Source organism: Gorilla gorilla, chromosome 3 (genome assembly GCF_029281585.2).
Source record: "Gorilla gorilla gorilla isolate KB3781 chromosome 3, NHGRI_mGorGor1-v2.1_pri, whole genome shotgun sequence".
NCBI classification, from domain to species: domain Eukaryota; kingdom Metazoa; phylum Chordata; class Mammalia; order Primates; family Hominidae; genus Gorilla; species Gorilla gorilla.
Window position 1 is genome coordinate 91,624,546 of NC_073227.2, and position 27,622 is coordinate 91,652,167.

Sequence of the window (27,622 nt, forward strand, 5' to 3'; positions counted from 1 at the left end):
AGGGTGGGAGAAGCAATGGAAAGTGTTTTTTCCAGTTTCTGCACAAGATAGGCATTCTGCATAAGTGTTTGTCAATCCATTAACTTTTATTTATTTATTATTTTCAAACTATTAACTTTTAACTCTTGGTTGCCTACATTACCTCTGGTTATTCTACCCTTTTACCATGCATGCCTTGAACTTTTTAAGAGAGAAGTATATGTTTTTTATTAGTTACCCCAAGTGGGGTATGTGCAGAAGAGAATGCATGTAAAACAATTCTCCTGAAACTATATTTTTTATTTTTCTTGAAGTCAGTAGCCCCACAATGTTTTTTCATTTGTCTATTTATTTTGATTTCATATGGTTGTTCCTTCCACAACCTTTCTTTCCTAATGGCAGCTGGAGTTTGTGGGGCAGAAAGAATAAAAGAAATCCTATGTTTAGCATCTTTTTTTGGAGGGGTAGGAGAGGGAAGACTATTAACAGATACTGCTTTTTAGATAATAATAGGTAAGGCCAAAGTTAGAAATAAAGCATTTCATTTTAAAACAAAGTGTTTCTGCTGAACATAGTCATTCAAGGATAAGGGTGTCATTCTGAGGGAATTCAGATCATTAAAACTGGTGCAGTTATCATGAGGAATTATATTATATTTGTTTTACAGTGTAGTTGCACTGAACCACCCATGCTCACCTCAGTCTGCAGTTCATTTTGCAGCCTTAGCATGAGATGCTGTCTCTGCAACCTTCTCAAGCTAAGATGCATGCAACTATACACTTGGTAGAATGAACTTACCTAGGGAGGTACTTTACTTTATGGATGACATGTTTTTAAGTCTATGATACAAACTGGTGGAAGAAATTTCTTTTTAAAGTTCAGATGATTGTATATCTGAACTAAATGTGGTGGCAATCTAGCTGTATTTTACTTTATTCCCTTGGGAAAGAGACATTTTATTTTTGTCAGTCACCTCTTCCCCTTTTTTCTAGGATTATATTAGAACTCTAATGTGATTATAATTATTGGTACCATTTATTGACTATCTACCATACTATTTCAGGTACTGTGCTAGGAACTTTTACCTATATCATGTTGTATATTATCATTAACCTTACTTTACAGATGAGTAGGCTAAATGTAGATGATAACTTTGTAGTCCTCTCAGCTTAACTGTTGCATAGGTTAAACTTTAAAAAATTTAAGGCGCAGATATTTTTAATGCACAGCTGAATTTTAAATGATGTATCTGTGAATCACCAGTATTGGTGAAATATTTGCTTTTAATGTTGGAGAGCACTAAGCATTTGAAGAAATCAAATTCTCGTGTTGTGTGTCATGCTGGATTCTTCCTGCTCTGTCACCCCCTTTATCCAGGCATTTAACGAGTCTTATACATTCTGCCTTTTAATTTTTCTCAAATCTGTCTTCAACATTCAGTCCCACTGATGCTTTCTTGATTCAGGGCCCCATAATGTTCCTCCATTTAACATATTTATTGAGGGACCTATTATCTGCTCAGCATTGTGCATAAATTCTTTCAAAGATCACCTCATTTACTCTTCTTAATTCCACAAAGTAATAATTTATTATTCCCATTATACAGATGAGGAAACTCACTTTAAAGAAATGAAGTCATTTGTCCAATGTCCCTCAGCTAATAAATGGAAGAACTGAGATTTTCTTCTAGCTCTGTCTAATTCCAAAGCTTATTCCTGTTTTCACTACTTGAATTTCAAACACTGGATAACAATTAGCAAGCTTAGCATGGTGAAGCTTGGACTCTGGAGACAGCCAGCCTTTGGTTTGAATCTTCGTTCTGCCTTTTCTAGTTTTGTGATGTTAGCTATATATAGCAGTTTCCCATCACCTGAGTGAGGTATGTTCCAAAACCCCCAGTGGATGTCTAAAACTGTGGACAGTACCAAACCTTACATATACTGTGATTTTTCATATACTGTGATAAAAGTTTAGTTTACAAATCAGGAACAGTAAGAGATTGACAACAATAATTACTAATAAAACAATTACGACAATATTGTATAATAAAAGTTATGTGAATGTGCACCTACTCTTGCTCTCTCACAAAACATCTTATTGTACTGTGTTCACCTATTTTCAGACCCTGCTTGACCATAAGTAACTGAAACTGCAGAAGCAAAACCTTAGATAAGGGGGAATTTCTAAATCTCAATTTCTTATTGGGCAAATGGAGACCACAATAATAACTTACTTATAGAAATGTGGTGAGAATTTAATAAGATGATGCATACAAAGTTTTTGGTCCAGTGCCTGGCCAGAGATGATTGATTTAAAACATTTTAAATTATTATTATTATTATTACTACTAGTAATTTTAGAATTATTATTGAAGCTCTTTGTGCCTGTTGGTAACAGTGGTGCCTTTAGAATTCAGTCTTACCAATATGAGATTCAAAATCTTAAATCTGGAAGGAATTCAGTGTACAGCTGTTCTCCCAAAGAAAGACTCTTTTTCAAAATCTCACTGAGAAATCCCGGACAAGGGTAGGACTTTTAGCCACTTCAGCAGGGAATTTTTTTAAACAATGAATGGTAGGGACCTGTGGTCATAAGTTTTGGAAATCGTAAAGGCCCTTTGCTTCTTACTAGCGACCTTTCTGAAGTTGACTACCACAAGATGGAGCACCGTTAGTGGAGCTCTCAGTGTCCCTGCTTGTTTCTATGCATGGTATAAAGATGCTACAACACAGGTGTGAACACATGGACTTCATGTGTTTAACAAACATTTATGGAATGCTTATTGCAAGGCCTTGGCTTTGTAAGGTACTGAGGAAACAAAGTTGAATAATACATGGTTTCTTTTCTTAGGGTACTTTAGACCTGTCTTTAAAGTACTTGTAGTCTGATAAGAGTCACAGCCAAGTCAATCAATGAATGCCTGGTGATAAGCACAGTTTCAGAGGTAAGGCTAGGGAAAGTCAGGGAAGGTGGGGGGTAGTCAGGGGAGTTAGTCTTTTCCAAAGGCCTGGCTAGAGTTCAGAGGCATAAGTGGAATTTTGGGACTTTCCTTCTGAGATAGATGAATGAGTATTTCAAGTCTACTTCCTTCAGGCATGGAGCAAGTGACCTGTATTTATATACAGTGGAGTTCATGACACAACAATGAAAGAGGAAAATAACTTATTATAAAAGAAAAAATACCTAACTTAGCTAGCACCTAGAACCTGCAGTTCTTGTTTTTCTTTAAATCTTTTTTAAAGTGCTGTTGTCTTTATTTGGTCTTCTCCTTTCCTTGTCTCTGTCCCACTTTATTTTATGCAGTTCAATACTATTAAATACTTTAAAATATGCTCATTAAAAATTTTAAAGGTATCTTTACAGAACCAAAACCATTGTAGATACTTAATTAACACTGTTTTGCTGTATAAAAGGCTCTGGTATTTCAGGAAAATAGCTTCTAAACTTTAGGTAGTAAAATCTATTCCTCAGACATGTAATGGTTTCACCATATAGTGAAGTGAATATTCAACTCATGGCCTGGCCTTAGCTGTATGAGTTTGGTGAAGACCCTTACGCTTTTGAGACTTAATTTCCCTCATCTGTAAAATGATGTAATAATACATTTCTTACAAGCTTGCTGTAAGAATTCCAGTAACATAGTACATATGAAAGTGTTTTAAAAACCGTAAGTAGCTATATGCGTATTGACAATTTTTTTAAAAAAATGTGAGACATTAAGAAAATGTGACTTGGAGATTTTAACAAGTTGATTTTTAAACTGGGGCAGTACTTGAAATTTCATCCTGTTTAGGAAATCAGAACTAATGGATTGTACTTAATGTTATATTTAGTTTAATAGCCATTTGTAAATGTGCCGCTTTGCAGAATCATTTGCATTAATCGTGGTGAGATGTCTATATTTGGAAGGAAAAATTAGAAAATCAAATTTTTACCCTCGGGATTGTTTTCATTTTGAAGTAGTGTTTTTGGAAATGGAGTAAACAAAAGTAGAAGATATTCAAAAAGTAAAAACATGTCGCCAGAGCCTTTTGGCATCTTGTCTTATTTAATGATTTTGTCTATATTCTTTCATATTTCATACACACTGGAAATCTCTGCATCATAACTATTAAGTTCCGAAAACATTAAAAGTGATTGTCTAAATTTTGGATTCTCTGGGCTATCAAGCAATAGCTCTTTTTAGGCCTCTTAGATATTAGGCCAATGGTATGTAAATTTAGTCATTGGAAATATTCTTCTAAATCACACCTTTAAGATAGCCTGAAGGGCAATCAGCATTTCCATTAACAACAAAACAAAAATATGTTTCTAGTAATTATTCCAGGGGTTTTCTTTTATGACACCAAAAGAGTCCTATCCCATAAATTAGCCTAACAAACACTTAAATAATATCCTTATTTAACAGAAAAATTTAAAGGTACTTTTTCCTATGTAGTCTTAGAATAAAAGGTAATATCTACTTTTGGTCTTTGATGATGGTGATGTACAAATGGGTTTTTGGTGTGGATGTCCTTTCTGTTTGTTAGTTTTCCTTCTAACAGACAGGACCCTCAGCTGCAGGTCTGTTGGAGTTTGCTAGAGGTCCACTCCAGACCCTGTTTGCCTGGGTATCCGCAGCAGTGTCTGCAGAACAGCGGTTTTTCATGAACCGCAAATGCTGCTGTCTGATGATTCTTCTGGAAGTTTTGTCTCAGAGGAGTACCCGGCCTTGTGAGGTGTCAGTCTGCCCCTACTGGGGGGTGCCTCCCAGTTAGGCTGCTCAGGGGTCAGGGGTCAGGGACCCATTTGAGGAGGCAGTCTGCCCGTTCTCAGATCTCCAGCTGCGTGCTGGGAGAACCACTGCTCTCTTCAAAGCTGTCAGACAGGGACATTTAAGTCTGCAGAGGTTACTGCTGTCCTTTTGTTTGTCTGTGCCCTGCCCCCAGAGGTGGAGCCTACATAGGCAGGCAGGCCTCCTTGAGCTGTGGTGGGCTCCACCAAGTTGGAGCTTCCCGGCTGCTTTGTTTACCTAAGCAAGCCTGGGCAATGGCAGGCGCCCCTCCCCCAGCCTCGCTGCCACCTTGCAGTTTGATCTCAGACTGCTGTGCTAGCAATCAGCGAGACTCCGCGGGCATAGGACCCTCTGAGCCTTGTGCGGGATATAATCTCCTGGTGCACTGTTTTTTAAGCCCGTCGGAAAAGTGCAGTATTCGAGTGGGAGTGACCCGATTTTCCAGGTGCCGTCTGTCACTCCTTTCTTTGACTAGGAAAGGGAACTCGCTGACCCCTTGTGCTTCCCGAGTGAGGCAATGCCTTGCCCTCCTTCAGCTCGCGCACAGTGCGCTGCACCTACTGACCTGCGCCCACTGTATGGCACTCCCTAGTGAGACGAACCCGGTACCTCAGATGGAAATGCAGAAATCACCGGTCTTCTGCGTCACTCATGCTGGGAGCTGTAGACCTGAGCTGTTCCTATTCGGCCATCTTGGCTCCTCACCATCATCAAAGACCAAAAGTAGATACAACCACAAAGATGGGGAAAAAACAGAGCAGAAAAACTAGAAACTCTAAAAAGCAGAGCACCTCTCCTCCTCCAAAGGAACGCAGTTCCTAACCAGCAGTGGAACAAAGCTGGATGGAGAATGACTTTGACGAGTTGAGAGAAGAAGGCTTCAGACGATCAAACAACGAGCTACTGGAGGAAATTCAAACCAAAGGCAAAGAAGTTAAAAACTTTGAAAAATATTTAGACGATTGTGTAACTAGAATAAGCAATACAGAGAAGTGCTTAAAGGAGCTGATGGAGCTGAAAGCCAAGGCTCCAGAACTACGTGAAGAATGCAGAAGCCTCAGGAGCCGATGCGATCAACTGGAAGAAAGGGTATCGGCGATGGAAGATGAAACGAATGAAATGAAGCGAGATGGGAAATTTAGAGAAAAAAGAATAAAAAGAAATGAACAAAGCCTCCAAGAAATATGGGACTATGTGAAAAGACCAAATCTATGTCTGATTGGTGTACCTGAAAGTGACAAGGAGAATGGAACCAAGTTGGAAAACACTCTGCAGGATATTATCCAGGAGAACTTCCCCAATCTAGCAAGGCAGGCCAACATTCAGATTCAGGAAATACAGAGAACGCCACAAAGATACTCCTCGAGAAGAGCAACTCCAAGACACATAATTGTCAGATTCACCAAAGTTGAAATGAAGGAAAAATGTTAAGGGCAGCCAGAGAGAAAGGTCAGGTTACCCACAAAGGGAAGCCCATCAGACTAACAGCGGATCTCTCGGCAGAAACCCTACAAGCCAGAAGAGAGTGGGGGCCAATATTCAACATTCTTAAAGAAAAGAATTTTCAACCCAGAATTTCATATCCAGCCAAACTAAGCTTCATAAGTGAAGGAGAAATAAAATCCTTTACAGACAAGCAAATGCTGAGAGATTTTGTGACCACCAGGCCTGCCCTAAAAGAGCTCCTGAAGGAAGCACTAAACATGGAAAGGAACAACCAGTACCAGCCACTGCAAAATCATGCCAAAATGTAAAGACCATCGAGACTAGGAAGAAACTGCATCAACTAATGAGCAAAATAACTGGCTAAGATCATAATGACAGGATCAAATTCACACATAACAATATTAACTTTAAATGTAAATGGACTAAATGCTCCAATTAAAAGACACAGACTGGCAAATTGGATAAAGAGTCAAGATCCATCAGTGTGCTGTATTCAGGAAACCCATCTCACATGCAGAGACACACATAGGCTCAAAATAAAAGGATGGAGGAAGATCTACCAAGCAAATGGAAAACAAAAAAAGGTAGGGGTTGCAATCCTAGTCTCTGATAAAGCAGACTTTAAACCAACAAAGATCAAAAGAGACAAAGAAGGCCATTACATAACTGTAAAGGGATTAATTCAACAAGAAGAGCTAACTATCCTAAATATATATGCACCCAATACAGGAGCACCTAGATTCATAAAGCAAGTCCTGAGTGACCTACAAAGAGACTTAGACTCCCACACATTAATAATGGGAGACTTTAACACCCCACTGTCAATATTAGACAGATCATCAAGACAGAAAGTTAACAAGGATATCCAGGAATTGAATTCACCTCTGCACCAGGTGGACCTAATAGACATCTACAGAACTCTCCACCCTGAATCAACAGAATATACATTTTTTTCAGCACCACACCACACCTATTCCAAAATTGACCACATACTTGGAAGTAAAGCTCTCCTCAGCAAATGTTAAAGAACAGAAATTATAACAAACTATCTCTCAGACCACAGTGCAATCAAACTAGAACTCAGGATTAAGAAACTCACTCAAAACCGCTCAACTTCATGGAAACTGAACAACCTGCTCCTGAATGACTACTGGGTACATAACGAAATGAAGGCAGAAATAAAGATGTTCTTTGAAACCAACGAGAACAAAGACACAACATACCAGAATCTCTGGGACGCATTCAAAGCAGTGTGTAGAGGGAAATTTACAGCACTAAATTCCCACAAGAGAAAGCAGGAAAGATCCAAAATTGACACCCTAACATCACAATTAAAAGAACTAGAAAAGCAAGAGCAAACACATTCAAAAGCTAGCAGAAGGCAAGAAATAACTAAGATCAGAGCAGAACTGAAGGAAATAGAGACACAAAAACCCTTTAAAAAATTAATGAATCCAGGAGCTGGTTTTTTGAAAGGATCAACAAAATTGATAGACCGCTAGCAAGACTAATAAAGAAAAAAAGAGAGAAGAATCAAATAGACACAATAAAAAATGATAAAGGGGATATCACCACCAATCCCACAGAAATACAAACTACCATCAGAGATTACTATAAACACCTCTACACAAATAAACTAGAAAATCTAGAAGAAATGGATAAATTCCTCAACACATACACTCTCCCAAGACTAAACCAGGAAGAAGTTGAATCTCTGAATAGACCAATAACAGGAGTTGAAATTGTGGAAATAATCAATAGCTTACCAACCAAAAAGAGTCCAGGACCAGATGGATTCACAGCCGAATTCTACCAGAGGTACAAGGAGGAACTTGTACCATTCCTTCCGAAACTATTCCAATCAATAGAAAAAGAGGGAATCCTCCCTAACTCATTTTATGAGGCCAGCATCATCCTGATACCAAAGCTGGGCAGAGACACAACCAAAAAAGAGAATTTTAGACCAATATCCTTTATGAACATTGATGCAAAAATCCTCAATAAAATACTGGCAAACCAAATCCAGCAGCACATCAAAAAGCTTATCCACCGTGATCAAGTGGGCTTCATCCCTGGGATGCATGGCTGGTTCAATATATGCAAATCAATAAATGTAACCCAGCATATAAACAGAACCAAAGACAAAAACCACATGATTATCTCAATAGATGCAGAAAAGGCCTTTGACAAAATTCAACAACCCTTCATGCTAAAAACTCTCAATAAATCAGGTATTGATGGGATGTATTTCAAAATAATAAGAGCTATCTATGACAAACCCACAGCCAATATCATACTGAATGGGCAGAAACTGGAAGCATTCCCTTTGAAAAGTGGCACAAGACAGGGCTGCCCTCTCTCACCACTCCTGTTCAACATAGTGTTGGAAGTTCTGGCCGGGGCAATTAGGCAGGAGAAAGAAATAAAGGGTATTCGATTAGGAAAAGAGGAAGTCAAATTGTCCCTGTTTGCAGACGACATGGTTGTATATCTAGAAAACCCCATTGTCTCACCCCAAAATCTCCTTAAGCTAATAAGCAACTTCAGCAAAGTCTCAGGATACAAAGTCAATGTACAAAAATCACAACCATTCTTATACACCAATAACAGACAAACAGAGAGCCAAAGCATGAGTGAACTCCCATTCACAATTGATTCAAAGAGAATAAAATACCTAGGAATCCACCTTACAAGGGATGTGAAGGACCTCTTCAAGCAGAACTACAAACCACTGCTCAATGAAATAAAAGAGGATACAAACAAATGGAAGAACATTCCATGCTCATGGGCAGGAAGAATCAATATTGTGAAAATGGCCACACTGCCCAAGGTAATTTATAGATTCAATGCCATCCCCATAAAGCTACCAATGACTTTCTTCACAGAATTGGAAAAAACTACTTGAAAGTTCATATGGAACCAAAAAAGAGCCCGCATCGCCAAGTCAATCCTAAGCCAAAAGAACCAAGCTGGAGGCATCACACTACCTGACTTCAAACTATACTACAAGGCTACAGTAACCAAAACAGCATGGTACTGGTACCAAAACAGAGATATAGATCAATGGAACAGAACAGAGCCCGCAGAAATAACGCCGCATATCTACAACTGTCTGATCTTTGACAAACCTGAGAAAAACAAGCAATGGGGAAAGTATTCCCTATTTAATAAATGGTGCTGGGAAAACTGGCTAGCCATATGTAGAAAGCTGAAATTGGATCCCTTCCTTACACCTTATGCAAAAATCAATTCAAGATGGATTAAAGACTTAAACATTAGACCTAAAACCATAAAAACCCTAGAAGAAAACCTAGGCATTACCATTCAGGACATAGGCATGGGCAAGGACTTCATGTCTAAAACACCAAAAGCAATGGCAACAAAAGCCAAAATTGACAAATGGGATCTAGTTAAACTAAAGAGCTTCTGCACAGCAAAAGAAACTACCATCAGAGTGAACAGGCAACCCACAAAATGGGGGAAAATTTTCACAACCTACTCATCTGACAAAAGGCTAATATCCAGAATCTACAATGAACTCAGACAAATTTACAAGAAAAAACAAACAACCCCATCAAAAAGTGGGTGAAGGACATGAACAGACACTTCTCAAAAGAAGACATTTATGCAGCCAAAAGACACATGAAAAAATGCTCACCATCACTGGCCATCAGAGAAATGCAAATCAAAACCACAATGAGATATCATCTCACACCAGTTAGAATGGCAATCATTAAAAAGTCAGGAAACAACAGGTGCTGGAGAGGATGTGGAGACATAGGAACACTTTTACACTGTTGGTGGGACTGTAAACTAGTTCAACCATTGTGGAAGTCAGCGTGGCCATTCCTCAGGGATCTAGAACTAGCAATACCATTTGACCCAGCCATGCCATTACTGGGTATATACCCAAAGGACTATAAATCATGCTGCTATAAAGACACATGCACACGTATGTTTATTGCGGCACTATTCACGATAGCAAAGACTTGGAACCAACCCAAGTGTCCAACAATGATAGACTAGATTAAGAAAATGTGGCACATATACACCATGGAATACTATGCAGCCATAAAAAAGGATGAGTTCATGTCCTTTGTAGGGACATGGATGAAATTGGAAATCATCATTCGCAGTAAACTATCGCAAGAACAAAAAACCAAACACCGCATATTCTCACTCATAGGTGGAAATTGAACAATGAGAACACATGGACACAGGAAGGGGAACATCACACTCTGGGGACTGTTGTGGGGTTGGGGGGAGGGAGGGATAGCATTGGGAGATATGCCTAATGCTAGATGACGAGTTAGTGGGTGCAGCGCACCAACATGGCACATGTATACATATGTAACTAACCTGCACCTTGTGCACATGTACCCTAAAACTTAAAGTATAATAATAAAAAAAAAGAAAAAAAAAGAATAAAAGTAATAGCTGATTAAGTTTTGAGAATACTGATTCTTATCCTTTTTCTTCTTCTACCATTTCCTAGTTCAGCAACCATGCAAAGAAGCGAGATTTAGAAATGGAATGTTGAGGTGTGTTTAAGATGGTATTTGTCCAGGCTATTCAGGAACACGCAAGCCCTGTCCTCAGCTCAACACCCTCTCCAGAAGATCATCGGAGAAATGTGTACACAGAGAAACAAAGGCCAAGGAACCCTTTATTGTTGGCTGAGGTTTTGTCTTCAAACCCAGAAGCAGAACACTGGTGAACTATGCAGAGCCTTCTGCTTCAGAATAGCCTCACAGCAAAGCAGGCTGGTAGTTGTACTAGGCTTGCTCTTTTACTTGAAACCAAACCTGAACCATGAGTCTTCCTTCCCTTCTACAATGAAAGGCTAGAATATAGCTTTCAGTGGGAAAAACTCCTGTCTTGTGTAAACCAAAAAGTATCTGAGACAAGTCTCAATCAATTTAGAAGTTTATTTTGCCAGGATTGAGGACATGCCTGTGACAGCCTGAGGAGGTCCTGACAACATGTGCGCAAGGTGGTCGGCTACAGCTTGGTTTTATACATTTTAGAGAGATGCAAGACATCAGTCAATACATGTAAGATGTACATTGGTTCAGTCCAGAAAGCCATGAAAACTCAAAGTGGGGGTGGATGGTGGGGCAGGGAGATGGGCGTCCAGGTCATAGATGGATTCCAAGATTTTCAGATTGGCAATTGGTTGAAAGAGTTTATCTAAAGACCTAGAATCCATAGAAGGGAGTATCTGGGTTGAGATAAAGGGTTGTGGAGACCAAGTTTCTTCTTACACAGATAAAACCTCCAGGTAGCAGGCTTCAGAGAGAATAGATTATAAATGTTTCTTAGCAGACTTAAAAAGGTGCCAGAAGATCAGGGAAAAGACCTGGAAAGGGAAAGGGAATCTCTATAGAATGTCAATTATCCTCACAAGGGATAGCTTTGTAGGGCCATTTCAAAATATATCAAAGGAATATATTTTAGGGTAAAATACTTCAGTTTCTTTCAGGGACTTCTATGTGCCATATGATGCTGTACTAAAGTAAGGCTGGAATTTTTTTTATTGCTACAATAAAACTCTTTTATTGCTACAAAAAGTCTTAAAATCTCTGTTTCAATGTTAATGCTGGTCACTTGTGTATGAATTCCATGGGGAGGAGGGTATAATGAGGCATGTCTTACCCCACTCTTCCTATCATGGTCTGAACTAGTTTTTCAGGTTAACTTTGGAATGCCCTTGGCCGAGAGGAGGGGTCCATTTAGATGGTTGTGGGGCTTAGAATTTTTAGTTTACACTTGATACTCGAAACACAGCTGGTGTAGGATAATTGTCTTAGAATTCAAAAAGTTCAGATAAGCCCCCGACTTCCCCATGTATGGAATAAGGGGGCTGCTGCTCAAAGGTGTGGGGAGGGTGGAGATAGGAACAGCCTTCTATTAACCAAAGAAGCCAATTGTAGGCAATGTACTAGTCTTTAGCCATCATGCTCTCAGATTTCCAGAGTTTGATACTGTGTGCTCCACATAGATACGTATAGTTCTTGGTAGGTGAAACCTATTTCAAAACTGTCCCAGTGATAAATTTTCACAAGGCTGTCTTTGATGGCTTCCTTCTACATCCCAGCCCTTGTTGGAGGCTAATTTTAACCTAAGAAAAATATAATTGCCAAGGTTATGTTATATTTATCTAAAGTAATGGAATATTAGAGTTTGATTACCATTGGAGGGTAAAGGCAGGAAGATACCAACTCAGACATAGCTTGGGTGTGGTGTGTACATTCCTATAACTTCTAATCTTTATAAAAATCTTTATGAGTTACAGCTGTAAAATATGGTTTTAGTTTTTCACTGTCCTTTATTACCCTTAAGTATTCCCCACCAAGGGAGTGCTACATATATGCCATATTTGCAGTGAAATAAGAATTTATTAAGAAATACATTGTAGTATGTTTTATTAAAGTAAAACACACATATGGGTATGCATAGATAGATGCAAAAATCATGTTTACTTGATGATTTTTCACAATGTGAACACACCTATATAATTGTCACTTAAATTATGAAACAGAACATGAGCAGTGTTATATATTTGTTTTTAAATTCATTAATCTCTAGTTTTTATTTTCTTCCTTTTGCTTTCTTTGAATTTAATTTGCTATTTTCTTATTTTTTGAGATAATATATTTAGATCATTAGACTTTAGCTTTTCTTTTTTTGTAACATTGACAGTTAAGGCATGAATGTTACTGAATGCATGTTTGCAGCTTCATTCCACAAGTTTTGATATGTCATGTGTTCATATTATGAGTAATATTGACTTTAACAAGTCAATGATACATATTTTTATCTCTAGGACAAGTATTTTGTTTTTTAAATGGATTCCATTTAAATTCCCATCTTGAAATCAATATTTAAAAAATATGATGTTATTTCAAAGTCTGTGTCTGATAACCATAGTATATAATTCTCCTTTAAGGTTATTTCTAATTTCTGTTTTTACCTCCTCTTGGGATTCCAGTCATTTGATCTTGTCTTCTGTTATGTCTAACAACTTCTGATTAAATGTCAGATATAAAATATCCATAGTAGAGATAATTTTATACTCTAGATGATATTATCTTCCTTCGGAGATTGTATCTTTTGCTTTTGGCTGGCATTTGGGTTAGGGGCAGGTCACCTTAATATTCAGCCTGGAATTAAGCTGATTGGAAGCTGAATATAGTTCACCAAGTGCATAGGCTTACAACCATCCACACAGAATCTGAATCTTGGGATTCACAGTCTCAGAGATACCTGCCATGATAGAGAAATATAGTTGGGCCTATGAAACAGACTCCGAGTAAACTTATCTAACCAGCCACATAGATGAAGATGTCAAGTCTGTTTTTTTCTATTTAATTGTCTTACTGTAAGAGAAAGAAGTCAGCTTGCTTCCTGTCTTCATGACACTTTAATCTTCTCATTAGAAAGAAAGTCCCCTTGAATTTATCAAACTCTAATTCATCAAATTGGCCACATTCCCTGAGGTGCAGAGAAGAGGAATAAATAGGCAGAGGCCGGAACCTGGTAAGGTGAGAGAACACTTTTCTTCTACCTTAAGAGTTAATATTGTTGTTTGCATATGGTAAATGAATAAATTCATACTCAGAGAGCATAAATAACCTACTAAGATGCTGTTAGACCTGGGCTCTCCCTTACACTTTTGAGTTTCTTGGATCTTAAGATTCTACAGTATGTAATTATTTTCTAACACTATTATTTTCAGCACTGCCTAAAAGCCAGTCTCAGTGAGATTTTTTTTTTTTTTTTTCTTTTTTATTGATCATTCTTGGGTGTTTCTCGCAGAGGGGGATTTGGCAGGGTTACAGGACAATAGTGGAGGGAAGGTCAGCAGATAAACAAGTGAACAAAGTTCTCTGGTTTTCCTAGGCAGAGGACCCTGCGGCCTTCCGCAGTGTTTGTGTCCCTGGGTACTTGAGATTAGGGAGTGGTGATGGCTCTTAACGAGCATGCTGCCTTCAAGCATCTGTTTAACAAAGCACATCTTGCACCGCCCTTAATCCATTCAACCCTGAGTGGATACAGCACATGTTTCAGAGAGCACAGGGTTGGGGGTAGGGTCACAGATCAACAGGATCCCAAGGCAGAAGAATTTTTTCTTAGTACAGAACAAAATGAAAAGTCTCCCATGTCTACCTCTTTCTACACAGACACGGCAACCATCCGATTTCTCAATCTTTTCCCCACCTTTCCCCCCTTTCTATTCCACAAAACCGCCATTGTCATCATGGCCCGTTCTCAATGAGCTGTTGGGTACACCTCCCAGACGGGGTGGTGGCCGGGCAGAGGGGCTCCTCACTTCCCAGTAGGGGCGGCCGGGCAGAGGCGCCCCTCACCTCCCGGATGGGGCGGCTGGCCGGGCAGGGGGCTGACCCCCCCCCACCTCCCTCCTGGACGGGGCGGCTGGCCGGGCAGAGGGGCTCCTCACTTCCCAGTAGGGGTGGCCGGGCAGAGGCGCCCCTCACCTCCCGGATGGGGCAGCTGGCCAGGTGGGGGGCTGAACCCCCACCTCCCTCCCGGGCGGGGCGGCTGGCCGGCGGGGGGCTGACCCCCCCACCTCCCTCCCGGACGGGGCGGCTGGCCGGGTGGGGGGCTGACCCCCCACCTCCCTCCCGGACGGGGCGGCTGGCCGGGCTGAAGGGCTCCTCACTTCCCAGTAGGGGCGGCAGGGCAGAGGCTCCCCTCACCTCCCGGACGGGGCGGCTGGCCGGGCGGGGGGCTCCTCACTTCCCAGTAGGGGCGGCCGGGCAGAGGCGCCCCTCACCTCCCGGACAGGGCGGCTGGCCGGGCAGGGGTCTAACCCCCCCACCTCCCTCCCGGACGGGGCGGCTGGCCGGGCGGGGGGCTGACCCCCCCACCTCCCTTCCGGACGGGGCGGCTGGCCGGGCGGGGGGCTGACCCCCCCACCTCCCTCCCGGACGGAGCGGCTGGCCGGGCAGAGGGGCTCCTCACTTCCCAGTAGGGGCGGCCGGGCAGAGGCGCCCCTCACCTCCCGGACTGGGCGGCCGGCCAGGCGGGGGGCTAACCCCCCCACCTCCCTCCCGGACGGGGCGGCTGGCCAGGCGGGGGGCTGACCCCCCCACCTCCCTCCCGGACGGGGCGGCTGGCCGGGCGAGGGGCTGACCCCCCCACCTCCCTCCCGGACGAGGTGGCTGCCGGGCGGAGACGCTCCTCACTTCTCCGACGGGTCGGCTGCCGGTCGGAGGGGCTCCTCACTTCTCAGCCGGGGCGGTTGCCAGGCAGAGGGTCTCCTCACTTCTCAGACGGGGCGGCCAGGCAGAGACGCTCCTCACATCCCGGACGGGGCGGCAGGGCAGAGGTGCTCCCCACATCTCAGACGATGGGCGGCTGGGCAGAGACGCTCCTCACTTCCCAGATGTGATGGCGGCCGGGAAGAGGCGCTCCTCCTTTCCTAGATGGGATGACGGCCAGGCAGAGACGCTCCTCACTTTCCAGACTGGGCAGCCAGGCAGAGGGGCTCCTCACATCCCGGACGATGGGCGGCCAGGCGGAGACGCTCCTCACTTCCCAGACGGGGCGGCAGCCGGGCAGAGGCTGCAATCTCGGCACTTTGGGAGGCCAAGGCAGGCGGCTGGGAGGTGGTTGTAGCGGGCCGAGATCACGCCACTGCACTCCAGCCTGGGCACCATTGAGCACTGAGTGAACGAGACTCCGTCTGCAATCCCGGCACCTTGGGAGGCCGAGGCTGCCGGATCACTCGCGGTTAGGAGCTGGAGACCAGCCTGGCCAACACAGCGAAACCCTGTCTCCAAAAAAATACGAAAACCAGTCAGGCGTGGCGGCGCGCGCCTGCAATCGCAGGCACTCGGCAGGCTGAGGCAGGAGAATCAGGCAGAGAGGTTGCAGTGAGCTGAGATGGCAGCAGTACCGTCCAGCTTCGGCTGGGCATCAGAGGGAGACCGTGGAAAGAGCGGGAGAGGGAGACCGTGGGGAGAGGGAGAGGGAGAGGGAGAGGGAGAGCCTCAGTGAGATTTAAAGGTAGGGTGGCCATAATAATTTTTCTTTTAAACCAAGACATTTTTGAGAATGAAAAGAGGTACTATTAGTCATTACGCCAGGACAATAGGGTAAACTGGGACTGTTATGGGCCAACTGGTAGGTATGGTGATCTTACTTTACTACTGATACAGATACTTTCTGCAATGGAAGGTCATGGAAATGGGTGACGTTGAATGATTTTGAGCTTACCACATGAGTTTGTTTGAAAAATAAGAGCTGAAAATACCCAAAGACAATGGAAGGGTGGGGGACAGGATAACATTAGCAGGAAGAAGAGAAAATAAGCCAAGAAGAAGAAATGAAGAGAGGAAAGAACAATAAGAATGCCAGAAATCAGATCTTTGCCCAGGAAAACAGGTGCATGTTAGCATGTGGACATGAGGCAGGGTAAATAGAAAACAGGTACAGATTTGAAGATTAAAATCATCATGGAGGGGAAAAGATAATGTATAGAATGAGATAGCAATGGGTATAAGCTTTGCAAAAAGAATGAGAAAGTATACTCAAGTTTAGATGATGTTATAATATCATTTATAGCAATGAATGATATTATTGAAGAGCCTACACGATAACATTCTAGTAAATTAGATTTAAAGGACAAATTGTGAGTATTCCTAGTTATAAATAACAGTTTATTATTGATGCAATTATTTTAACACATGCAGAAAAATGGCAGAGAAAAGGAGGTAGTGTTTAAATATCTGCCCAGTGACTGAGGAATACTATAATATCCTGGACCTACAGGTGATGCTGCAGGTCTGAGAGCAATGCTAAGGAAGCTAGGAGGACGTAATATTAATGATATGATTATCCCACCCATATAGAAAACCTAAAATATGTAAACTGCTTTCATAGAAGGCAGAAGAATCCAAGACCTGAGTGGAGTGTGAAAGATTGAACTTTAAAAATAGCTATGTGTGATGCATATTACTTGTGTATGAATAACTTTTCCATCATCACATAGAACTGTCATCTCAGGTTAAGCGACCTCTTATGCTAATACTGTGATAGCTGGGTTGTTGTTGGAAAACCACTCAGAAAATAAGAAAGGTTAAAAAAAATTGTAAGATAAAACATTTATAGCAGAAGGCAAAATATATGCTTCTGAGTAACTATAGCATCACTATACTCTGGAAGAAAGAATACAGGCTAGTGTAAAAGGAACCTGGAATGTAACATCTGGATTCACAGAGCTGATGTTAATAGCCTGGTAAAGACAAAAGGTCACAAAATTAGTGAACTAGTCAAAGTATTTTTGAATAATTGTAGTACCACAAGGCAGCCATTTAAAATTCACTCCTCTGAAGCCTAGGTTGGCTAAAGGAATTTTTGTTTTTCACTCTGTGTGTTCTTGTAGTTGACCCTGCATAAAATCCAGGCTGGTTATTTTTTGAAGAAACAACTTACAATCTATAAGAAAGGAATGTTCAACTTCACCATAGGAATTCAGTCCAAATGCATTTATTGAGCGATATCAACCTGATATGAAAGCTGTATATTCTATTCTTGTTTTATCTTTTATTGTTCTTTATATTTTCTGGTCCTATTTACCTTTTTGTTTAATCTTTACATTTTTTCTAGTACTTTATTATTGTTCACAGTTTATTGTGTAAGCCTAGAATTGGTTTTCATACTTTAGCCATTACTTTTCCTTTATCAGATGTTATTGTACTTGGACAAGATAATGTGTGAATCAGTGTTTGATGAGCCAAAATTATGCTAGAGATTTTTAAACTTTGACTTAGAGAAGAACCTTTTTTGAACTCTGTTACTAGGTGTGATTGGTGTGTCTTGTGACCTCCCATTGGACAGTGTACTTTTTATATGGTATTTATGTTTCTTTTTTCAGTGCAGCATTACAGGGTGTCTGTTTTCTACAGTGCCTTCTTATTACTAAGCTTTGAACATTGTAGGCACCCATAAAGTCTGAGGACGATTAAGTACATTTGAGAGTAGGATTAGATGGAAGATGAGAAAATTTCCGTCCAAAGCAGAATTTTCTAACCTGATTCTGTATCATAATGTGCTTTATTTATTTCCCAGTGGGATATAAAGCATTCCTAGGTATACTAAAGTTTCCAAAAAAAAAAATCTGTAGTACAGACAGTTGTTTAATTTCATTTAACCTGCTGTTCCTCACATTTATCTGACAAATACACTTTTGTATCTGGGCTCTGCAGTAGACAGAAATGCACCTCAAATTAATTGAAGCCCAAAAGGGGATTTAGTGGCTTATGAAACTGGGAAGAATTCTTGGTGAGTTCACAGAACAGACAAGCTGCAGGATGTCACTGACTGAGACTGGGGACTCAACAGTCTTTCTCTTCATCCATTTTCCTCTTTTGATTCTGCTGGTTTCATTTTGGGTGCTGACCTCACTCTTTCCTGGCGTGGACAGTCCTGTGCCCTTTCAACACGACAGGGAACAACCTCAGCTGAAAGGGAACATGTTGATTTCTACACTTCTAAATATTGATTTTTCCAAAAGGTTTCATCCCTGTGATTGGCCTCCACGCTGTAGACCAACCACTCTTGTCAGGGGAGGAGTTTGCTAAGATTGGCTATATCTAGGTCTTTTGTCCACATATGTGGCCTGGGTAGGATGTGTAGACACACTTCTTTAAGAAGAGAGTTAGGAAGGCTTGTTGGGAAGAGCAGAAATAATAACCATAACTCATCATTCAACAAATATTTATTGAACCTTTTTCCTCAGCTCCTCAGGCACTTTTCTAGACATTAGGGACCTAACACTGAACAAAATAAATGAATATTCCTTCCTCCAGGGAGCTTACATTGCAGTGTAATAAAAAGGCAACATTCTAATAAAAATGAATAAAAATGATAAGGATAACAGTATGTTTGACTACAATAAGTACAAGGCAGATAAAATAAAGCAGAATAAGAAGTATCTGTGGGGAGAAGGGAGTTAAAATTTTAGTGTGTCCAGGGGAAGCCTCTCTGATGAGAAGGTCACTTAATTAAATATTGGAAGGAAGTGAAGGAGGGAGCCCTGCATATATCCCATTCAGAGGACACAGCAGATGTGAAGAACCTGGGGCAAGTGTGCCTGGTGTGTCTGAAGGAGGACATAGAGGGTAGAATGTGGGCATGGAGAAGACCATGGAGGACATGGAGGGTAGAGTGTGGGCAGTAGGTTCCAGATTTAACCTTTAAAATCCTAACTTTTGTGGGCATTTTATGGTCTTCTGGTCTGATTTCTAGTGCTACAGAGTCCATTCCTTCATAATATTTATTACAGCTGAATTATGTGCAGAGCCGCTCTTCAGGCACCACACATTTTTATTTTAGAATAGCTATTGGTTTCTCTTAGCTATTGCCTTAAAATATATACTCCTAATTTTTTAGTATGGGTATAGTGATTGCAGTACTGGTAAAATGATTTATGGAAGAATATAATCAACTGTGAGATAATCTGCATGTGTTGTGAATCAGGTAGTTGCTGTGACAAATCCAGTCAGTAGGTTCCAGATTGAACCTTAAAATCCTCACTTTTTTTGGGCATTTTATGGTCTTTTGGTCTGATTTTAGTGCTACAGAGTCTATTCCTTCATAATATTTATTACAGCTGAATGATATGCAAAGCAACTGTTTGGTACAGTGGAGAATAAACTGATCTTACCTTGTGAAACTTGGGGAAAAGACACTTTGGCAAAAATATGATTCAGAAATGAGCACTTATGAAGTTCCCAAGGAATTGGGCTGAGATAGTAGAAAGTCTTGTGCTGAGCTCTAAAGGCTGTTTATAAAAGGCAGACGTGAAGAAAAGGCAATTTTTGATAAGAAGTGTAGGAGTGTAAGTATATAAAACAGAAGAGGATTATGGTCAGGTCACCTGCCTAACTCGAGCAAGGAGTCTGCTGGAGAAAATGGGAAGTAAAATCAGATTATTAGAGAGCTTTGTGTTCTGTGTTAATAACGGGAACTCTCTCTGGAGAGAGTTTGAGGAAGATTATTCTAGAAATGTTGTGTCAGTTTGGGCCACTTGGCCATATTCCACACTCTGCTCTGTGTTATAGGGGACAATTTATAATTGCAACTTCCTTAGGTAATAATAACAGTCTTGGCAACTTGATGTTTTTTTAGGCCCTTCCCATGGATATTCTTTTCATATCTGTAAGATGTAAATTTTTTTTAAATATTAGTATTTCTTGAAGGATTAATGGGAGAAACTTTGGAAAATTCCCTACTGCTTAGAAGTGATTTTGTTTGTAGCATGTAAGATATATATACCTTCTCTTTGCTTTTTTTTCTTTTTGCTTTCTTGGTTTCCACTAAATTCTTAGCCCTAAATTCCTTGCTTTTTGCCTCAGCTTTCTTCTTATATGAGGTATCAAATTTAAAAAAAAATCTATAAAAAGCCTACAGAGGGTGATGGAGCTTAGGGATTAGTTCTCATGCCACTTATTTTCCCTAATTAAGAACTCTGAAATGGAAGTTGAAAATGTTGGTATAACCTTTTTATTAATGGGGAAATGGGGTCATGCCTGCCACTTCCATCTCCACAACAATCCATTGTATAAAATGTTAAGTTCACTGGTACTTTTGATTTGAGGGGAGAGACATTTATATTGGATAAGTATATATCAGAAGTCTATGTCTTTTGAATGGTCTTCCAAAATTCTTATCTCCATTCTTCCATAATTGTTGAATTATTTTCCTTAAGCTGCACTGCAGAATAACACCTATAAGATAAGCTTTCAAAGTGACTGTGTTAAGCAGCCTTCATTCTCCAAGAAAACCACTTTGTGCCTTCTTTTCTCAAAACCTCACACAACTTCCTCCTCCTCACCATTAGCTTACTAGTATTTCACTGCAAAAATAAGTCCTCAGAAACCTGCATCATAATCTCGCCAAATCTCCCAATCACCCCCATTAGTCTCATCTAGTCTGCCTTCCCTAGTTAGTATTGATAAACTCTGTGTGTTCCCATCTAAAGCTAACTTTTCTGCCTGTGATGTGGATATTGTCTCTTTTCAGTAGTTTAAAGATGCTTAAACTGCTTCTACATTTATCCCCTATTTCTCCTGCAGCATTAACCTGTCTCTACTAGATCATTCTCACATTCCAAAATTGCTGTAATATCTCCCATAAAAAAAAGAAATCTGTAAATTTGTTTAAGTTTCTTGTAGATTCTGGATATTAGCCCTGTGTCAGATGGATAGATTGCAAAAATTTTCTCCCATCCTGTAGGTTGTCTGTTCACTCTGATGATAGTTTCTTTTGCTGTGCAGAAGCTCTTTAGTTTAATTAGATCCCATTTGTCAATTCTGGCTTTTGTTGCCATTGCTTTTGGTGTTTTAGTCATGAAGTCTTTAGCTGGGAGCCAGGTGGAACTTCTCTAAGACTCAGGAATTCTACTTTTAGTTGTACATATTAAACAATCTCAAATATTAAGGTCATAAGGAAAATATTATAAGGTGTTCATTGCAACACTGCAGAGATATTTATAACTGCCAAATAGTAGGATGTATAAGCTGTGGTATATGTATACAGTGAAGTAGTATGCAGCCCTTAAAATGAATATAGTAGAGCTACTTTCATCAGTGTGGATTTCTCTCAAAAGCATAATGTTGAATTTAAAAAGCAAGGTAAAGTATGATGCATTGAGTATGATACTATTTATAAAGAGCTTGAATGCCCGAGAAACAATACTATATCATGTGTATGCCCATACACATGTATAATACATTTTACATGATAATTATAAACACTGGTTTTAGAACCCTAGGGAAAAAGTGAAGGAAATGGAGTTGGGATGTACTCAACTGGAGTTGTGGGATGTTTTTTCTTTAAAAATGAAGATTGAAACAAACATGACGTAAGGGTAAGATCTGATAAAGGTGAGTGGTTGATACACAGGAATTTGTTATTACATACTCTATTTTGCAGCTACTTTTGAAATTTTTCTCAGGTAAAAAGTGTAAAACTAACATAATACAACAATTTTTAAAATAAAATGATTGCTACCAAAAAACAACAAAAAAACCCTTCAGACTGGTAGCTTTAAACAACTTTAAAGCTTGAGCTCCTTCTAAATTTCCCGAAGTCTTTCAGCACTCTTTTTCAACTGGGCCACCTCTTCAGAAGTCACCTTTATCTTTATAAGATCTGTAGTACTATTCTGTCCTAGGATACAAGGAATGCTAAGGAATGTTACTTCATTTATCCCATAAAAGCTCTCAATTATGGTGGAAACTGGATGCACCCTCTTAAGATTATTCAAAGAGGAAGTCAAATTGTCTCTGTTTGCAGATGACACAATTGTTTATTTAGAAAACTCCATCATCTCAGGCCCAAATCTCCTCAAGCTGATAAGCAAATTGAGCAAAGTCTCAGGATACAAAATCAATGTGCAAAAATCACAAGCATTCCTATACACCAATAATAGACAAATAGAGAGCCAAATCATGAGTGAAATTTCATTCACAATTGCTACAAAGAGAATAAAATACCCAGGAATACATCTTAAAAGGGATGTGAAGGACCTCTTCAAGGAGAACTACAAACCACTGCTCAACGAAATAAGAGGACACAAACAAATGGAAAAACATTCCATGCTCATGAATAGGAATAATCAATATTGTGAAAATTTGGCCATACTGCCCAAAGTAATTTATAGATTCAATGCTATTCCCATCAAACTACCACTGAATTTCTTCACAGAATTGTAAAAAACTACTTTGAAGTTCACATGGAACCACATATCCAAGACAATCCTAAGCAAAAAGAACAAAGCTGGAGGCATCACACTACCTGACTTCAAACTATACTACAAGGCTACAGTAACCAAAACAGCGTGGTACTGGTACCAAAACAGATATATAGAACAATGAAACAGAACAGAGGCCTCAGAAATAACATCACACATCTACAACCATCTGATCTTTGACAAACCAGACAAAAACAAGCAATGGGGAAAGGATTTCCTATTTAATAAATGGTGTTGGGAAAACTGGGTAGCCATATGCAGAAAACTGAAACTGGATCCCTTCCTTACACCTTATACAAAAATTAAATCAAGATGGATTAAAGACTTAAATGTAAGACCTAAAACCATAAAATCCATAAAAGAAAACCTAGGCAATACCATTCAGTACATAGGCATAGGCAAAGACTTAATGACTAAAACACCAAAAGCAATGGCAACAAAAGCCAAAATTGACAAATGGGATCTAATTAAACAGAAGAGCTTCTGCACAGCAAAATAAACTGTCATCAGAGTGAACAGGCAACCTACAGAATGAGAGAAAAGTTTTGCAATCTATCCATCTGACAAAGGACTAATATCCAGAATCTACAAAGAACTTAAACAAATTTACAAGAAAAAAACAAACAACCCCATCAAAAAGTGGGCAAAGGATATGAACAGACACTTTTCAAAAGAAGACATTTATGCGGCCAACAAACACGTGAAAAAAAGCTCATCATCACTGGTCATTAAAGAAATGCAAATCAAAGCCACAAGGAGATTCCATCTCATGCCAGTTAGAATGGCGATCATTAAAAAGTCCGGAAACAACAGGTGCTGGAGAGGATGTGGAGAAATAGGAATGCTTTTACACTGTTGGTGAGAGCATAAATTAGTTCAACCATTGTGGAAGATAGTGTGGTGATCCCTCAAGGATCTTGAACTAGAAATACCATTTGACCCAGCAATCCCATTATTGGGTATATACCCAAAGGATTATAAATCATTCTGCTATAAAGACACATGCACACGTATATTTATTGTGGCACTGTTCACAATAGCAAAGACTGGGAACCAATCCAAATGCCCATAAATGATAGACTGGATAAAGAAAATGTGGCATATACACACCATGGAATACTATGCAGCCATAAAAAAGGATGAGTTCATGTCCTTTGTAGGGACATGGATGAAGCTGGAAACCATCATTCTCAGCAAACAGAAGACCAGAAAACCAAGCACTGCATGTTCTCACTCGTAAGTGGGAGTTGAACAATGAGAACACATGGACACAGGGAGGGGAACATCACACACTGGGGCCTGTCAGGGGTTCAGGGGTTATGGGAGGGATAATATTAGGAGAAATGCCTAATGTAGATGACAGGTTGATGGGTGCAGCAAACCACCACAGCACGTGTATACCTATGTAACAAACCTGCACGTTCTTCACATGTACCCCAGAACTTAAAGTACAAAAAATACTTTTGCACTAACCTAATAGTAAAACATGACTAGATTAATCAGCTCATACAATGTGAATTATTGACCAGTATGAAACAGAGACCAAAGTCAGTGCTGGCTACTACTTAGGAGTTGCAAAGATAATTCCTCTGATGAATTTCTAGATTCATTTAATTGCTCAATGACTTAGAGATAATTAATTCTCAAGAAATATTCATTTGAAATAAATTCTGACAAGTTGTCCATAATCCTTCCACAATTCAGTAATAAATCAAATGCACCTTTTTTTTTTCTCCTTGTAACTTCCCATTGACAATGTCATGTCATTAAAACCCAGGCTATGTGTGGCTGCTCTTTCCCACTGCAGTGAAAGACATTTCAATGGGAAATGAGTTTGCCTATTAAAAAATGTTCATTGTTGTTTTCTATTAAAAAAAAAGATTCTTCAAAATACTTTCTGTTAAATCAGCTACAGATAGGCCAATGGTCCAATTAGTACAACCTTTCATTTTAACTATCTCATAGCCACAGGTAATCACTTCTTTGTGGACTTTTCCCCACTGTTCAGGATCTTTATCAGTTCCTATATCTGAGTTCAGATCCGTCAGAGGGATGCCAGCAATATTGACTCCACTCCACACAGGAATACTTGAGTCCCTGTGCTGTCCAAGAATCCACCTATGACAGCTTTCAGAGTGGATATCAAGCCTTTGCCCAGTGAAAAAACGGAAATGGGGAGTGTCCAGATTACAGCTACTTCCAATAACATGGTTTTGGGGAAATACACTCAATTTCCAGAATACATAAGTTACAATATCCAGTAAATTAGAAACTACTATCAGTTTGTGGTGGGGATTGCATCGGGTAATACTGGAAATAATTAATTTAAAAATGATCACATTTCACTGGACTATATCAAGGTGTGTTTCTCCTTTTGCTGGAACACCTGCTGTAATAATGACTAAGTTGGACTTTGCAGTGACACTGTAGTCTTTGCTGAAAACAGTGTTTGGCATTTTTATGGAAGGGCTGCCATGTTGAAGATCCGTTGTCTCACCCTTCAATTTGCCTTCATCAACATCCACAAAGGCAAGTTTATCACCCAAACCTTTTAATAAGATGCTGAGAGCACAGGCCATCCCAACTGATCCAGTTCCTATAATGGAGATCTTATTGGGATGAGCGGCCCCCTCCAAAGTGAAATTCTTGGCAAGTTCAAGCTTGACAGTCACCATCTTGGAAATGGGAGTGAAGGTCCAGCCGCCCCTGAGTGGGATGTGTGTGGCCTCGTGGGGGCACTGAGCCAGCCCCCAACAAAGGAAATGAGCTCCTGCAGCACCTATTCTCTTGCTGGTGGGCAGGACTCCTGCAGCTCAGCTCATGGTCGTTAGCTCACGCAAGAGGCAAATGGATGAAAGCAGCGGCAGAAATCTCCTTGAGGTATGGAAGAAACCCTGACGGTTTGAAGGCCTCCTCGCCCTTTGCTACTGTGGCTGCGCAAGGCCAATCCCAGCTCGTGCAGGGCTCACAGAGATCTGGCCCCTTAATATGTTATTTTTGGTTTTACAAATATGTGGTATTTTTTACACCATTAAGACGGTTCCGAAAAAATGGACTGTGATCATTAAGGCCAAAAGTAATTTTAGCTTTGCCTTTCAAAGTGCCATATTTTGTTGCTTAGAGAAGCGCTGCACCTTTGCAATTATTTTTGTCATGGTGCTCAAACACGCTGAAACTAAGTACGATAGATGCAAAGACAAAGAGATGAGAATTCCAATCTCCACTCCACACTTGGACTTTGAAGAAGTTTGACTATGTGAGCTTCTTTTAAAAAGTCAATATTACAATGTGATAATAAGACTTGTCCTAACTACTTTACAAGGTTCCTGTGAGAAAGTCAGGGTGAAAAGTCTAGGGAGCTTTAAAAAGAGTATTGTAACTATTTGACAAACTATGTCATTGAGTCAGTGACAAAACCAAGTCTTCTGATTTTTCCTTCTTCATGAAAATGATGCATTAAAAATTAAAGAAATAAAAGCTTAGAAGTCCTCAATTATCTGCTTTTTTGAAGATAGGATAGTCATGGATAAATGGAATCATTCGATAACTAGTAATGTTTAGATAATCTCAAATCCTTCTACTAGAACTTTAATAACATTTATTCACAATCAAATATCTGCCTCTTTCCCCAGTCACCATCTCCTTTATAATTAAAAAGTGAGGACTATGAAAAACAAGAAGGCTTAACCCATGAATTAAAATGATATTTTTCTAATATACTGAAATTTTCCCTTATGAATGGTTAAACTACATTTTCTTTAAGTTGGCAAGTCTTAATATGTGTTTACCTATTTATATTATCCCAAATAAGAAATTTGACGGAATCTTTTCACTTCTCAACCAGTTGTTTAATATTTGGTATCAGGATGCATTCTATTTGTAAATATAATAGTTCTATCTCAAAAAAAAAAAAGAAAGAAATCTATTTTATGCTCTCCTCCCGCAGCTTCCCCATTTCTCAGCTTTTTTTGGTAGCAACATTTCTCAAAACAATTATCTTTACTCTCTGGTGTCCACTGTAACAGCTCTTGTCAAGATCCCCAGCCAGACACAGTGGCTCACGCCTGTAATCCCAGCAGTTTGGGAGGCTGAAGCAGGTGGATCCCGAGGTCAGGAGTTCGAGACCAGCCTAGCCAGTATGGTGAAACTCTCTCTCTACTAAAAGGCAAAAAAATTACCCAGGCATGGTGATGTGCACCTGTAGTCCCAGCTACTCAGGAGGCTGAGGCAGAAGAATCACTTGAACCCGGGAGGCAAAGGTTGCAGTGAGATCGTGCCACTGCACCACTGCACTTCAACCTGGGCGACAGAGCAAGACTCCGTCTCAAAAAAAAAAAAAAAAAGAAAAGAAAAGAAAAGAAAAGAAAATCCCCAGCACCTCCATCTTGCCAAATTTATTCGTCCATTCTTAGCTCCCATCTTACCTGAACCTTCAGCAGCCTGTGATTTAACTGATTCACTCTCCTTATTGAGCTGTTTCTTCACCTGGCTACTGGTGAAGTCTTGGTTTTCCTCCCCTTTTTCAGTGTTCTCTGCCTATATCTTCTCCTATTCCTATACAAGTTAGGGTGACCCAGGACTTATCTCTTACCCCTCTGCTCTATCTACACTCACAGCCAGGATTGTGCCATCCTTTCTTG

The 27,622-nt window shown here is 40.3% G+C and overlaps 1 protein-coding gene and 1 pseudogene across 3 annotated transcripts in view; one reads left to right on the plus strand and one right to left on the minus strand.

The window, feature by feature from the left end:
* SLC4A4 (solute carrier family 4 member 4) overlaps positions 1 to 27,622 on the plus strand; it is a 388,838-nt gene that overhangs the window by 229,543 nt on the left and 131,673 nt on the right. The gene's annotated exons all lie outside the window — the stretch shown is intronic.
* Positions 22,287 to 25,672, minus strand: LOC101124929 (L-lactate dehydrogenase A-like 6A; annotated as a pseudogene).